The 12,957-nt window shown below is 39.1% G+C and overlaps 1 protein-coding gene across 1 annotated transcript in view; it reads right to left on the reverse strand.

Annotated features, from left to right (window-relative positions):
- LOC126439762 (protein roadkill-like) overlaps positions 1-12,957 on the reverse strand; it is a 73,663-nt gene that overhangs the window by 8,500 nt on the left and 52,206 nt on the right. The gene's annotated exons all lie outside the window — the stretch shown is intronic.

Genomic DNA, 12,957 nt, shown 5'->3' on the forward strand with positions numbered 1-12,957 from the left:
GTAAATTATCTGGGAGTACGCATTAGGAGTGATTTAAAATGGAATAATCATATAAAGTTGATCGTCGGTAAAGCAGATGCCAGACAGATTCATTGGAAGAATCCTAAGGAAACGCAATCCGAAAACAAAGGAAGGAGGTTACAGTACGCTTGTTCGCCCACTGCTTGAATACTGCTCAGCAGTGTGGGATCCGTACCAGATAGGGTTGATAGAAGAGATACAGAAGATCCAACGGAGAGCAGCGCGCTTCGTTACAGGATCATTTAGTAATCGCGAAAGCGTTACGGAGATGATAGATAAACTCCAGTGGAAGACTCTGCAGGAGAGACGCTCAGTAGCTCGGTACGGGCTTTTGTCAGAGTTTCGAGAACATACCTTCACCGAGGAGACAAACAGTATATTGCTCCCTCCTACGTCTCGTGAAGAGACCATGAGGATAAAATCAGAGCGATTAGAGCCCACACAGAGGCATACCGACAATCCTCCTTTCCACGAACAATACGAGACTGGAATAGAAGGGAGAACCGATAGAGGTACTCACGGTACCTTCCGCCACATCATGTAACTTAAAACTAACTTTGTAAGTAGGCTGTTTATGTTTTCTTATTGGCAATGTTATCTAGCACTCTGTATGAAAATCACTGGCTGTGCTGTGTGCAGTCTGTGGCTAGGTTTGCATTGTTGTCTGCCATTGTAGTGTTGGGCAGCTGGATGTGAACAGCGCGTAGTGTTGCGCAGTTGGAGGTGAGCCGCCAGCAGTGGTGGATGTGGGGAGAGAAATGGCAGAGTTTTGAAATTTGTAAGACTGGATGTCAATTATGACTATTAAGGTAAATACATTGTTTGCTCTCTATCAAAATCTTTTATTTGCTAACTATGCCTATCAGTAGTTAGTGCCGTCAGTAGTTTGAATCTTTTATTTAGCTGGCAGTGGTGGCGCTCGCTGTATTGCAGTAGTTCGAGTAACGAAGATTTTTGGTGAGGTAAGTGATTTGTGAAAGGTATAGGTTAATGTTAGTCATGGCCATTCTTTTGTAGGGATTTTTTAAGTCAGATTACGTTGCGCTAAAAATATTGTGTGTCAGTTTAAGCACAGTCATGTATAAATTTTTCAAGAGGGGACTTTTCAACTTACGCTAAGGACGACACACACGCCCATACCAGAGGGAGGACTCGAACCTCTGATAGGGGCAGCCGCGCAGACCGCGCGGCGAACGGTGTAAAGTATCAACACAAAGGCATCAGACGTGACGAAAAGGGAGATCCGAGTTCGAATCTCAGTCCAGCACCGATATTTTGCACATCTCATGCCGAAATAAAATAAGAATCAGCTGCCCACTGATCTTGCACGATGGGTGGCACATTCATCAAAAACCACTCTCGCCTAAGAAAGCTCACTGGTGACTGACTTTCAACCTGGCATGATTAGGCCTCCGTCATGGCCCAACCTATAAGGACTCTCGCGCAATAAGTAGCAAAGTGACGTCTCTTATGTCCGTTTGCAACCACAGTGCAACACTACATTTCTCGAATGACGTCACCAGAGGTGAAGATGTGCTGTTTGTGCTTCTTAAATTGATTGCCTTATGTGAGAACCTAGCCCCGACCATCACAATAATCATTCCAAATGAACACCCGTCTGCACAGAGCACTGGTTCATGACTGTCGTAATGAAGGCCTTTGCACACTAATGGAAAATTCCGATTCCGTGGGGTCGATTACAACCTGTTCGAAACATTTCTTTGTTTGTCCATATCGACAGTCTCTGGCCACCTTGGCTACCTAAGGCGTCCTCCTGACTTGGTTCTGTTATCGCCGAAATGAGATCACGTTAAGAGGCAGCTGCACGAACGGGCAACCCGGTATAGTGCGCAGATTTCTGCAGGACGTGCCTCTCCACTTGCGGTTCTACGCTCATAGTATTTCGGGTCTATTCACAAATTTGTGTAAACCCAAAGGCCAGATATCCAACATACTCTCGTCTTTGGTTTCGAAATTGCATTTCGTCTCGCATAATTGCATTCCTGCAGAATTTTATGGGGAGCATGTAAGCAACCAGGATAGATTATACCTAAAATCTGGACAAGTTTCTGTCAAAACTTAAATCGTGTTTGCAGGTGCTAGTAACACAATAATTGGTTGGATGAAAACGTGCACTTTTGAAATGCAGCAAACAGCTGCAAGGCGATTAAGGCCCAACTGTCAGGAAGGTGGAAATAAAATAAAATCTGAAACTAATAACATATTTTAGTCTACCGTACTCATATCAATGTACTTTACTTCGCTTGATAGTTCCCGGCCACAGAGATCAATTTTCTTTTCGTTTGACGTGACAGCAATAAACGAAGAGGAGACAGCAAAATCACTAAACGTAAACGCAGGCCACGTGGAGATCAGCCACCTCCCCACCATAACTCACAAGGAGACGGCACGACCACGGGGTCGGGGATTTGTCCGAAATTTTGCGTGGACCCCTAACACCTCACGTGGTTAAAATATTAGGACGCACTACTCGGAAAATCACGAGAAAAATCGGTCCAAAGTTTCTCAGGTGCCTTAAGAGTATAAAATGTTGGTCCAGTGCCGAGCTGCCGTGTGGTATTATTTTGTGAATAGGAAATTTTCTACGAACTCCAGACTACATTCTATTAATCTGGCTGATTCCCCTTCGTGTACCACTTGCAACCTGATTGACACAGATGAACATCAATTTGTCTGTGGAAATGCAAATAATATATGGTTGTCAATCAGAAAAAAATTAGCAACTATGCAGAGAAAACCGCCGTATTTGATAACGCCAACGTGGCTTTTATTCCCGGAAGAAGAATTATACCCCACCTCAAAGAAAAATGCCGTCAACTGGTTGAAGGGACACGCGGTATTTTACCTGCTGTCCAGTAAAGAAATGAGCAAAGGAGATTTTTGGACGTACATCTCCGACCGGCATCACAAGCTACTATGCATAAATAATTAATATGATACATACGCCAACTTCCTCAGAAGAAGCGTCATGTGAACTCCATTTTCGATTATGCGATTCAGAACATGAAGAAACGAGAGAATTTAATCTTTCAAAAAAAATACGATCCAGTGACGAATATCACTATCTGGTTTAGGCCTTGATTTCTTCTAAAATGTCAAGGAACCTGTAATTAATTTTCGTTAGTTTTATTGCGCTCGATGAAGCAACAGATCTTACAGATACAGCCCAAGTTGTGATATACATACGAGGTGTCGATAACGCACTTTGTGAAACAGAGGACATTTTGGACTTAGTACCTTTGAAAGGGACTACTACAGGTGCGGACTTACTCCAAGCTGTCGAGCAAGCAATTGATGGTGTCGCTACGGATTGGAATCGGTGAGTCTCAAATGCTTCAAATGGCTCTGAGCACTATGGGACTTAACATCTGAGGTCATCAGTCCCCTAGAACTTAGAACTACTTAAACCTAACTAACCTAAGGACATCACACACATCCATGCCCGAGGCAGGATTCGAACCTGCGACCGTAGCGGTCGCGCGGTTCCAAATTGTAGCACCTAGAACCGCTCGGCCACCCCGACCGGCGCTGAGTCTCAGTGACCACAGATGGAGCACCATCAATGCAAGGCCACCGGAGAGGACTCATAGCACGGATGCGCCAAAAGCTAGGGCGCACAAATGGGACGTATGGTATTCACTGCATTCTGCATCGAGAGGCGCTTTGTGCAAAATCAGTAACGTTAGCAAACGTCACGCAAATTGTTGTGCATACTGTAAACTACCTGAAGACACATGGGCATAAGCATCGCCAGTTTCGGCAGTTCTTGGAGGAATTAGGAGCAGAGTACGGTGACATAGCTTACTACACTGAAGTATGCTGGATCAGTTGAGGTAAAATGCTGAAAATATTTTGTGATTTACGTTTGGTCATAGTAACATTCTTACACGAGAAGGGAAAAAGTGAACCTATGTTGGAAGACCCTTGTTGGATATCAGACCTTGAAATTCTTGTCTACATTACGTCTCACATGAACAGCCTGAATGTCAGTTTGCAAGGTGAAAATAATTTAATTTCTGACATGTTGGAAAAAGTAAATGCCTTTGAAAGGAAGCTTGCGTTTTGGGAGCGCCAGCTAATGACGGAAAACACTGCACATTTCCCGACTGTTGGACTGGTCCATGAAAGTGCTAGATTTCAAGAATACGTATCAATAATTGTAAAAATTAAGGAACAATTTCGAGCACAATTTGCAGATGATACGAGTTTGTCTCCTGCCATTCGCTTCTTTGCCCGACCGTTCTCGTCGTCCGAATGATCTACAGATGGAACTGATCGACCTACAGTGCAATACAAGACTGAAGGACAAGTTCTTTGCAGTGCGAAGTACAGAAGAATTCTACGAAAATTTTTCACAACAAGAATTTCCACACCTGCACAAAGATGCCGTGAGACTTATGTCCATGTTCGGGTTGACATATGTTTGTGAAAGGTTTTTCTGGGTGATGAAAATGAATAAATCAAGGTTTATAATCAAGCATAAGTGATGAAAATCTTCACAACTGCTTGCGTTCGTCAATGAGCTGATCTTTTATGCCCGATATTAACTATATCATTTCTCATGACCAGTGATAAATGTGTTTGGATTTATTCCTTTCATAATAAAAAATTATTGTTTACTAACTGCATTATTGCATCATTCTGCTCCATGGTACATTATTATCAGGAAAATTGCTCATTAAACCGATTGTTCCAATGTATACTTACATTTAGGGTTTTTTTAATGTGAGAAGGGCTACACTCAGCTGAGGTCAATAAACAATAACCATCTAATTGTCGGGTATTATACAGATTTTAGACGGAACTGATAATAGTGTTGAAATAACAGGTGATCCTGACATCTGCGGTTATCATTCTGTTCAAAGGTCAGTGAGACAGTTATGTGGGTGTAACTGAGGGCACCGAGAATTAGTTATAGGAAACCTTGCATTAGTTTAGTGTTATTTGTAATCATGAATAAGGTTCGCTGGAAGTCACTAACTGCTCTCTTTCTTAAATACTAGATCAAAAACGTTACGCGTATTTGCAAGCCGTCGGTCAAGCTGCCTTAATAAAAACCCACGGTTGTTAACTGTATTACTTTTCTTACTGGATTAAACTGGTAACATAAAAGTAGACGTCTCAATGAGTAGACTGTGACAGTATTTTAAATACCTTCCCATGGTTGGCTTGCAAGCTGTGGAAAGAGCACTAGAATTCGCTGGTACAGAGTACCCCAGCAAGTAGATAAAGCGACATCTGTGCATAGAAACATGCACTACATGAACTCTGGCAGCTGCGGCATGCACGCTGTGACCCGGAAGTTGCACATGTGCAGGAGCACCGCACGCGTGCAGAATTTCTGGCCGGCCCTGAGAAAGCGGAATTTATTACTATCTTAGAAACCAACAGTAGATCATTTTAGGTTAACCCGGACTGGCTCAAAATTTTGGATACTGTATTGCAACTCTGGATCATGATCCATTCTTTGTGGAACCATATTCGGTACTTTTTTCTAAGAAACAGGCCGTGCAGAATGAAACCGATAAGATTATGGAATGAGGAGTGATATAACACAGTAACAGCAAATATATCAGTCCACTTATCATTGCAAACAAGGATGGAGGAGTACATGTGGCCATTGATGCACAAACTCTAAACAAAGTAAAAAGAGAGGTGCACAGGCCTGAAAATCTGGACAAAATGTTGCAAAAATTTCATAATGAGGTATTTAACCAGCTTCGACATGACTGCTGGCTATTGGCAAATCCCATTAAGTCTAGAATTGCATGAATATAAAGCAATCCTGTTTACCGGGAAATGTTATCGCTACAAAGTAGTTCCATTTGGACTGAATACCTCTCTGGCAGTGTTTATTAGAGCTCTGGACTTTGTGTTAGGGGAGGAGTTGAGTTCCAGGTTAACTATTTATGTAGATGATTTATCTCCAATGAAAACTGGCAAAAAAAGCTCCAAACTGTTGCTCTTGAAGCAGGAGGCATCACTTTAAAATTATAAAAATGTGAACTTGTAAAATTAGAAATTAAATTCTTGAGCCATATAATTACTAATACCAGCATTAATAAGGACCTGGAGAAAGCTACGTGCCTTAGAAAAATTTCCCCCTCCAAAAAATAGGAAACAGTTGTAAGCCTTTTTAGGTTGGTTTGGTGTGGATTTTACAGAAAATTTGTGAAGGGGAAGCCCTGCAGCTACGGAAGTAGCCTGGCGGAATGGAAAAGGAGTGGTTAGCGCAAGCTGAAATGTGTCCTTTGCAACGGGTAAGGAATCGGGCCTGACCAGTGCTGTGGTTAACATCTCGCTAGCAGTAGCGGAACATTGTAGTTCATATTCTTGGAGTGTTGAGGCAGAGGAACTTAAGAGTGTTAAATATGAACCTCGGATGCTGCATTTGGTGATACCATGTATAATGGCATTGTTTTCGGCCCTGCTAAAATATAATTCAGAAGATCTGTAACAGGGCGAGGCCAACAGTACTGCCATGACTACTTCGCCGCCATGTTAACAGCCACTGCAAATCACGCCACCAGTGCCACCAGTCTTCCACCAAATTGTTTATATTTGGCACTCTGTAAATGAACTAGGTATTTGTGAAATTTGGTTGATTTTAATAACAATTGTGGTGTTGCTAAAACCTCTATATTACACCTGTGACTATCCCAAATCACAAACCTTGAGAATCCTATCCCAGTGAATTTAATTCCGAGTGTGCTAATTTATTATGAAAAGACTATTAAGCAGCCGTAAAAATAGTTGGGATTGCTTTCTAATGTGTGGAGTTATTGTGTTTCAAGTTCAGTTTAATAATTTGAGAAATACACCACTTCCAGTGCATTTTTAAATCGATCTGCATTAATTTTCTTAAATACTTTGCCTTACGTAAAAGCTGTCCAAAAATAGTAAAGTTGTTAGTTAAAAGAATAATAATAATAATACTGATTAGAAGTGAAAAAGATTATTAATTGTTGTATTTATGCACTTTGATCAGAATTACAAAGTTTTATTACTGTTCATTTCATGAGAAGGTGTTTGAACTTGAATTTAATGGTGTTGGCATTTGCCCAGCCAACTATATTTTGAGAGGGTTAAAAGACTAATTTTCAAAGCACATTTGTTATTTGAAGAGTTATAGTTTGTTGTGCTTCGCTTAATGAATAATTATTGATGAGAATACTCACCATTTTCCATACACACTTGTGAAGATTTGTTAATGAGCATGGCTGTTCAAACCATGAAACTTTGAGGCCCTCGTGTACTAAACTAGTTAGTTAATGAAGCAAAGCAAAGGTACCTCCACAGCCAGTGTAGTTAGATTTGCATTCTGTTTAATTGCTTCAAACTGTGCTCAATAAAGAAATATTTACTGCATTAGCTACTTTAATGCAAGCTGGGTAACGTAAAGGTATAGAGACCGTGTACTAGCAATGATGTTATATGGTATGATCATAATAGACGTCCTGATTTAAATCAATCACTTCATGCTCTGCCCTGTTCAGTATTGCTATTAGTATCATGTGTGTTGGTGACGGGTTCCATTAACTGCTGCATCTAGTTCATTCAAGGCAGGGCTTAATTTTTAAACTTTTAGGTGCCGTAAGGCGCCCCCTTCTACCACTCCCCCCACTGGCCACGGAGAGAGACTTGTGGTAAGACTTACAATGAGAAATTCTTTCTTAGAAAATACAGTTCTGAAATTCAGGTTTTTAAACCATAATATCTTATAATCAAAAACATAACACCACAAGGTTCCACCGTCTGCCGTACCAGTGTCACTTTGCTCCATAGTTCTGCTTCACACGTATTGGCACCAAGTCATACTCACGACATCACGTTTTCAAATGCTGCCAGCCACAACATTCAAACAGTTTTTTTGTAGCTGCTCTATGAACGTGTGTTCAGTATTTATCAATAAGGCATTTAGCAGTTAATGACTAAAATATTCCTGCTCCATCTGGGTCTAGTACAATTTCGATTTCCCACGTCTTCACGCAATGTTAATTCTGTGAGCATTTTGTACCATAGCAGCTGATCGTTGCGTCGCGCCTGAGTTGATAACAATGCAAGATAAAGTTAAAACATTCCCCCCTCCCACTTCCTCACCCTGAGGCTGCCGTAATCTTCCTCCTCTCCTCTCCTCTCTCATCTCCTCTCCTCCCCACATCATGTTACACTGCCATGAGAAAAGACTATATGTAATGTTCTTCAGTCAGATTTTGTCATTTGAAACTTTCATGATAGTGAGCGAAAAAGAAATCACAAGTTTTATTTATACAGGTAATAAATAAATTCCCTTCTGAATGAAAAATGTAACTAATGGACTAAAAAATATCTATGACTTAACTTTTACACTCGTAAAAAAATTTAGTTTTTCCTATGTTACTAGCCAAAGAGAAAGGTCTTTACCATTTAATTAACATGAGACCCTACGTGTAAAAATTGAACTGAAAAAACACTATTGTTCCCAGAATGAGATTTCCACTCTGCAGCGGAGTGTGCGCTGATATGAAACTTCCTGGCAGATTAAAACTGTGTGCTGGACCGAGACTCGAACTCGGGACCTTTGCTTTTTGTGGGCAAGTGTTCTTTATGTTATAATAATCAGGAAATGATAAACTCGTCATCGAGATGACAGATTTGTTCTTTTCCATAAGCCCATAGTGTCTTAACTGAGAAGAACATATTTCATGAGTAGCCGCTGCAAACTGAATATTTATTTATTAAACCACAAAAAATCAAAAGGGACCTGTTATTATAAATATTAACACATTTGCTGAAATCTGACCGAAAAACGTTTTACATGTAGAATACATCTTGTAGGAAAAGCAATCAATGCATTTGGCATTGGGAGAGAATTATTACAAAAATAAACATGCACTTATATTAAAATCAGCTTGACAGTGAAGTCTAGCATTTCAGTCAAAGTCGCACTTATAACAATCATCCATCTTTGGCGAATATTTTACAAAAATGTCAAAGCTTCTCGAGTTCCATTATAGCTCTGTTAGAATTACTTTTTCATTTCCAATAACATACTGTGTATATAAAAAAATTAGTTTGTACATTAAACCATTATTTAAACAATTTTACTTCAGTGGGCTGCACGAAGATGTTATACTGTTTCAAACAGCAGTTGAAAACTTCAAGAATCCCACATCTCAGTAGATTTTTAGCTCGATTTGCCGTTCAACAATTAAACCGCTAATGACCAATAAACTGAATCGGTGGGATTGAGTATTGATCTGTTAACTCATTTATGATAAAATTACAAATGATTCCAAATCAAGAATATCACATTAATACTAAATTGTACTGAGCATTAATTTTGAGATTACAGTTTCGTAGTTTGAAATATGAATTTAATTTCCCTTCACTCATAAAATAAGTCGTGTCAACATGCAGTATATATCTTTGACCTAAGGGTATACAACTTTGTTTAAATATTTCCCTTTAAATTTTATTACACTTTCAACATAGCGTATTAACTTAAAATGACAAACATCTGTTATCCTCACAAAAGTCAGTGGCATATGACCAGTCTGTTTATACAGAATATACATTGTGTATTTATTGTTAAAAAGTACCTTTTTAGGACGTCTTATTAACTGAACTCATAGTTTTAACTAAGTTCATACTCAGTGGCTCAAATAAAGGAAGAAAAAGTAAGCACTGTGAAATTATTTCAAACACAATCAATGGAGATGGATTAAGAAAAACATTTCCATAATACAGAATTCTTCTCATTATACACTTTATCACTTCGTGCTTTTGACTGTGTAGCAAGTGCAGAATGATATCCCCTCGCCATCCAAGACGCCCATTTTCATATCTAGCTACAGGTGGTCCCAGAAGTCTGATGCGTAATGAACTACAAACAGTGCTGATGTAGAGTGACGATCTCAGTGGTGTCATAATTAAGTTCATTGCAGAAATGCCACGTTCACACTCTGCAATCGACACTGCAATGCTGTTTATTATTGATACAAAATTTTTGAACATTGGTGGCTGTACAAGAACAGTTGGCACTTCTCCACTTAGTAGTGGTTTCAGACCCTGTTTGTACTCCCTGGAAGTCCTTCATTATTTCAGAGGGCTATTAATTTTAAATCTTTCAAACATTCGAAAAATCTCATTTTCTCCGTAAGTGATCGATATGTTTTTAGGCCAGAATTTCAGGTGAATGGCCTTCATGTAGTTCATAACATCATCGTAGCTTTCAGATGCATTCACTGTTGATAGCAACCTGTATCACAAATTATTTGCCAAGCTGCGATTAAACTGTTCATCAGGAATGTTAGAAATAATTGTTCTTTGAGAAAGTTTAACACATTGAAAGTTCATATTTTCCAGTGCAATGTTAGCTACATTTGCATGTTGTCCCATTGCATCAAACAGACTTGCAAACACTTTTAATAAAAGTGTAATGTCGTCGTGAGCTTGAGCAAGGTTAACACTTGATCTTTGAAGCTGTAGGGATAGATCGGCCAACTCTTCTAAGGCATCAGAGATTACAACTAGGTTGGAGACGAAAGTTGTAGATGACAATGTATTACAAAGCCCTTTGTAAGAAGACCGTTGTTTGGAGTCTCGTTTCGTGTCCTCTGATACTTCTAAAAAATGACTGTACAGAGCCCTGCAATCTTTCCACACAGCTTTTACTGCCAATAAACTGGAGGCCACCCAACAAGTGTCAAAACACATGACCAATTTTTAAATTTCTTGCTCCAAACCTTTAGCAGCAACTGCCAACTCACTGCTGTTTTTCGGGGAGCAGCTGAAGATATTTCTAACTTTATCCATGAATATTTTAAAGTGATTAATTCCCACCACTTCTTCTATCGTGTCATGCATGGTGAGTTCTGAACGATGATTCAAACAATGCCAGATGAATAAGTTTGGAAACATCAGCTTTGCAAGGTCAGACGTTTTTCCTAACACGACAGAAGCTCCATCGCAAGTCAAAGCGATTAAATGGTATTTCAAAAACTCACAGCCTAGTCCTAGTGATTCTAACTGCTTTAAAAGTTCTTTCAAGGTATCAGATGCTGTTGTGTCATTTAGCTCAAAAAGTGTCAAAGAAATTGTCATGGCGTTTTCCCTTTTAACAATGTTCTGAACTAGACAATCAAAGCTTTTTTGTGTGAAGGAGAAGTGGCTTTGTCCAAAAGAAGTGAAAATTTGGAGTCACTTTTTATTAAATTATTTATTAGATCTGATGTCATCTGGTCAGAAATATGAATCACTATATTAGATCAAGCAACATTTGAACATAGTATTCGGCCCATATCCAAACCAATTTTAATTTGGAGATCAATTTCTGTCTCAAACTCATTAAACAGTCTATTTAACTTTGCTTGCTTATAAGCTGTCCAAAAATACGCTCAGTAACAACTTCTTGTTCCTTTACCGTGGAAGCGACGGAGTTCTGAATGTGATATTTTTCTGCGTAGTCTGGATTTTGTTTGCTAAACCGTGAGCTTCAAATGTGCAGTGATCGAACAGTTTTTTCCTAAGAGACGTTATTTGATCATGTCCCACATGAGCTTACAGTTCCTAAAAGCCATTGCTCACTCAGTTTTAACCGTTTTGTTTTTTCAGCACCTAGTGTAGATACACTTCTACAAACTTGGCCTTTTTTTAATAATTAACCACGGGTTTTTAGCTTTATAATCTGTACATTGTTCGACAGACCGACAATCTGGCTTTTCATCATCATTACAATTATCAATACTGTCTATAGATGTTTTGTCTGTATCCATATCCACCAACTTATAGAAATTTTCATTTTGCAACAATGATATAGGAGAAGGATTGTCTGCTTTGTTGTTTGCATCTTCTTCTCCAGCCACAGCTGACGTCATGGATTCTACATCTAAACTATGGTTTTCATTGCCCTCACTAACGTTTTGTCTTTTAGGTTTAAAGAAGTCACTAATTTTTGTAGAGATATACATTACTATTAAACTCTCCTGTCCACTGAGTCACAATGTGTAAATAAACACTATGAACAAACCAAAACAATGCTGTCGGTTCTGAGCAGAACAACTGCACTGCAAGCGATTGACGTACATAGAGTGATTGAGTAATATTGTTGAACGTGAATTCCTGAAGTGCCTGTTGGATTGTTTGTTGGCTTCTCTGTGAGGCAGCGATGGTTAACAAGGTAAACTGATTCAAATTGAAAAAGCCATAGACACGACCTGTCTGAATAGTGGACTAAAAAGACTGAATTCACATAGAGACATACAGACAGGCAACTGTAATGCGAGAACCACTTATGGGATTTACATGTTTCTTTCTTTAACTCACAGATATATTCATTTACTATCTATTATTATATATTTAGCTACTTTAGGTAGCACAAGAAATAAGCTGTGGCTATAATTGTAAGTCAAGTCGCAAGAAACTGGGCTGCCGTCGTGCTCCTTACACTATTAGAGCAAAATCATTTGAATTTTTAATGAATTGTAGACCTCAAAAAGAACCACAAAAAGTCAGCAAGAGCATATGTTTGTCTTTCACAGTTGAGTCACACTCACAATTTTTCTGCTTTGTGGGTGTTTAAACAGCTGACTTCAGAAGACAAAAATCATCATTATTCTTCAACCTTAATCTTTTATTTAGGTACATATTTTTGAGCTCTACAGTTTGGTACTACATAATGTGATATAGTTCTTATGGACTATGTAATGTATTTCAAGAGAGCATGCTGGCAGAAAACATTTTTACTTCATATAGCTGATGACATTTAAACGGCTGAACAGACTTTCAGAAATATAGCTAAGAACCGTCCCCATTAAACCAGCTTTCAAATAAAAAAACGGCTTTAAAATTGGAACTTTCGTTTGAGAACTATGTTGGGGCAGACAGACAGACTTAAGGGTCAAACATATACATGTCCGTTCTGCATTGGGAGTT

Source organism: Schistocerca serialis, unplaced genomic scaffold, assembly GCF_023864345.2.
Source record: "Schistocerca serialis cubense isolate TAMUIC-IGC-003099 unplaced genomic scaffold, iqSchSeri2.2 HiC_scaffold_1343, whole genome shotgun sequence".
Classification (NCBI taxonomy): Eukaryota; Metazoa; Arthropoda; class Insecta; order Orthoptera; family Acrididae; genus Schistocerca; species Schistocerca serialis.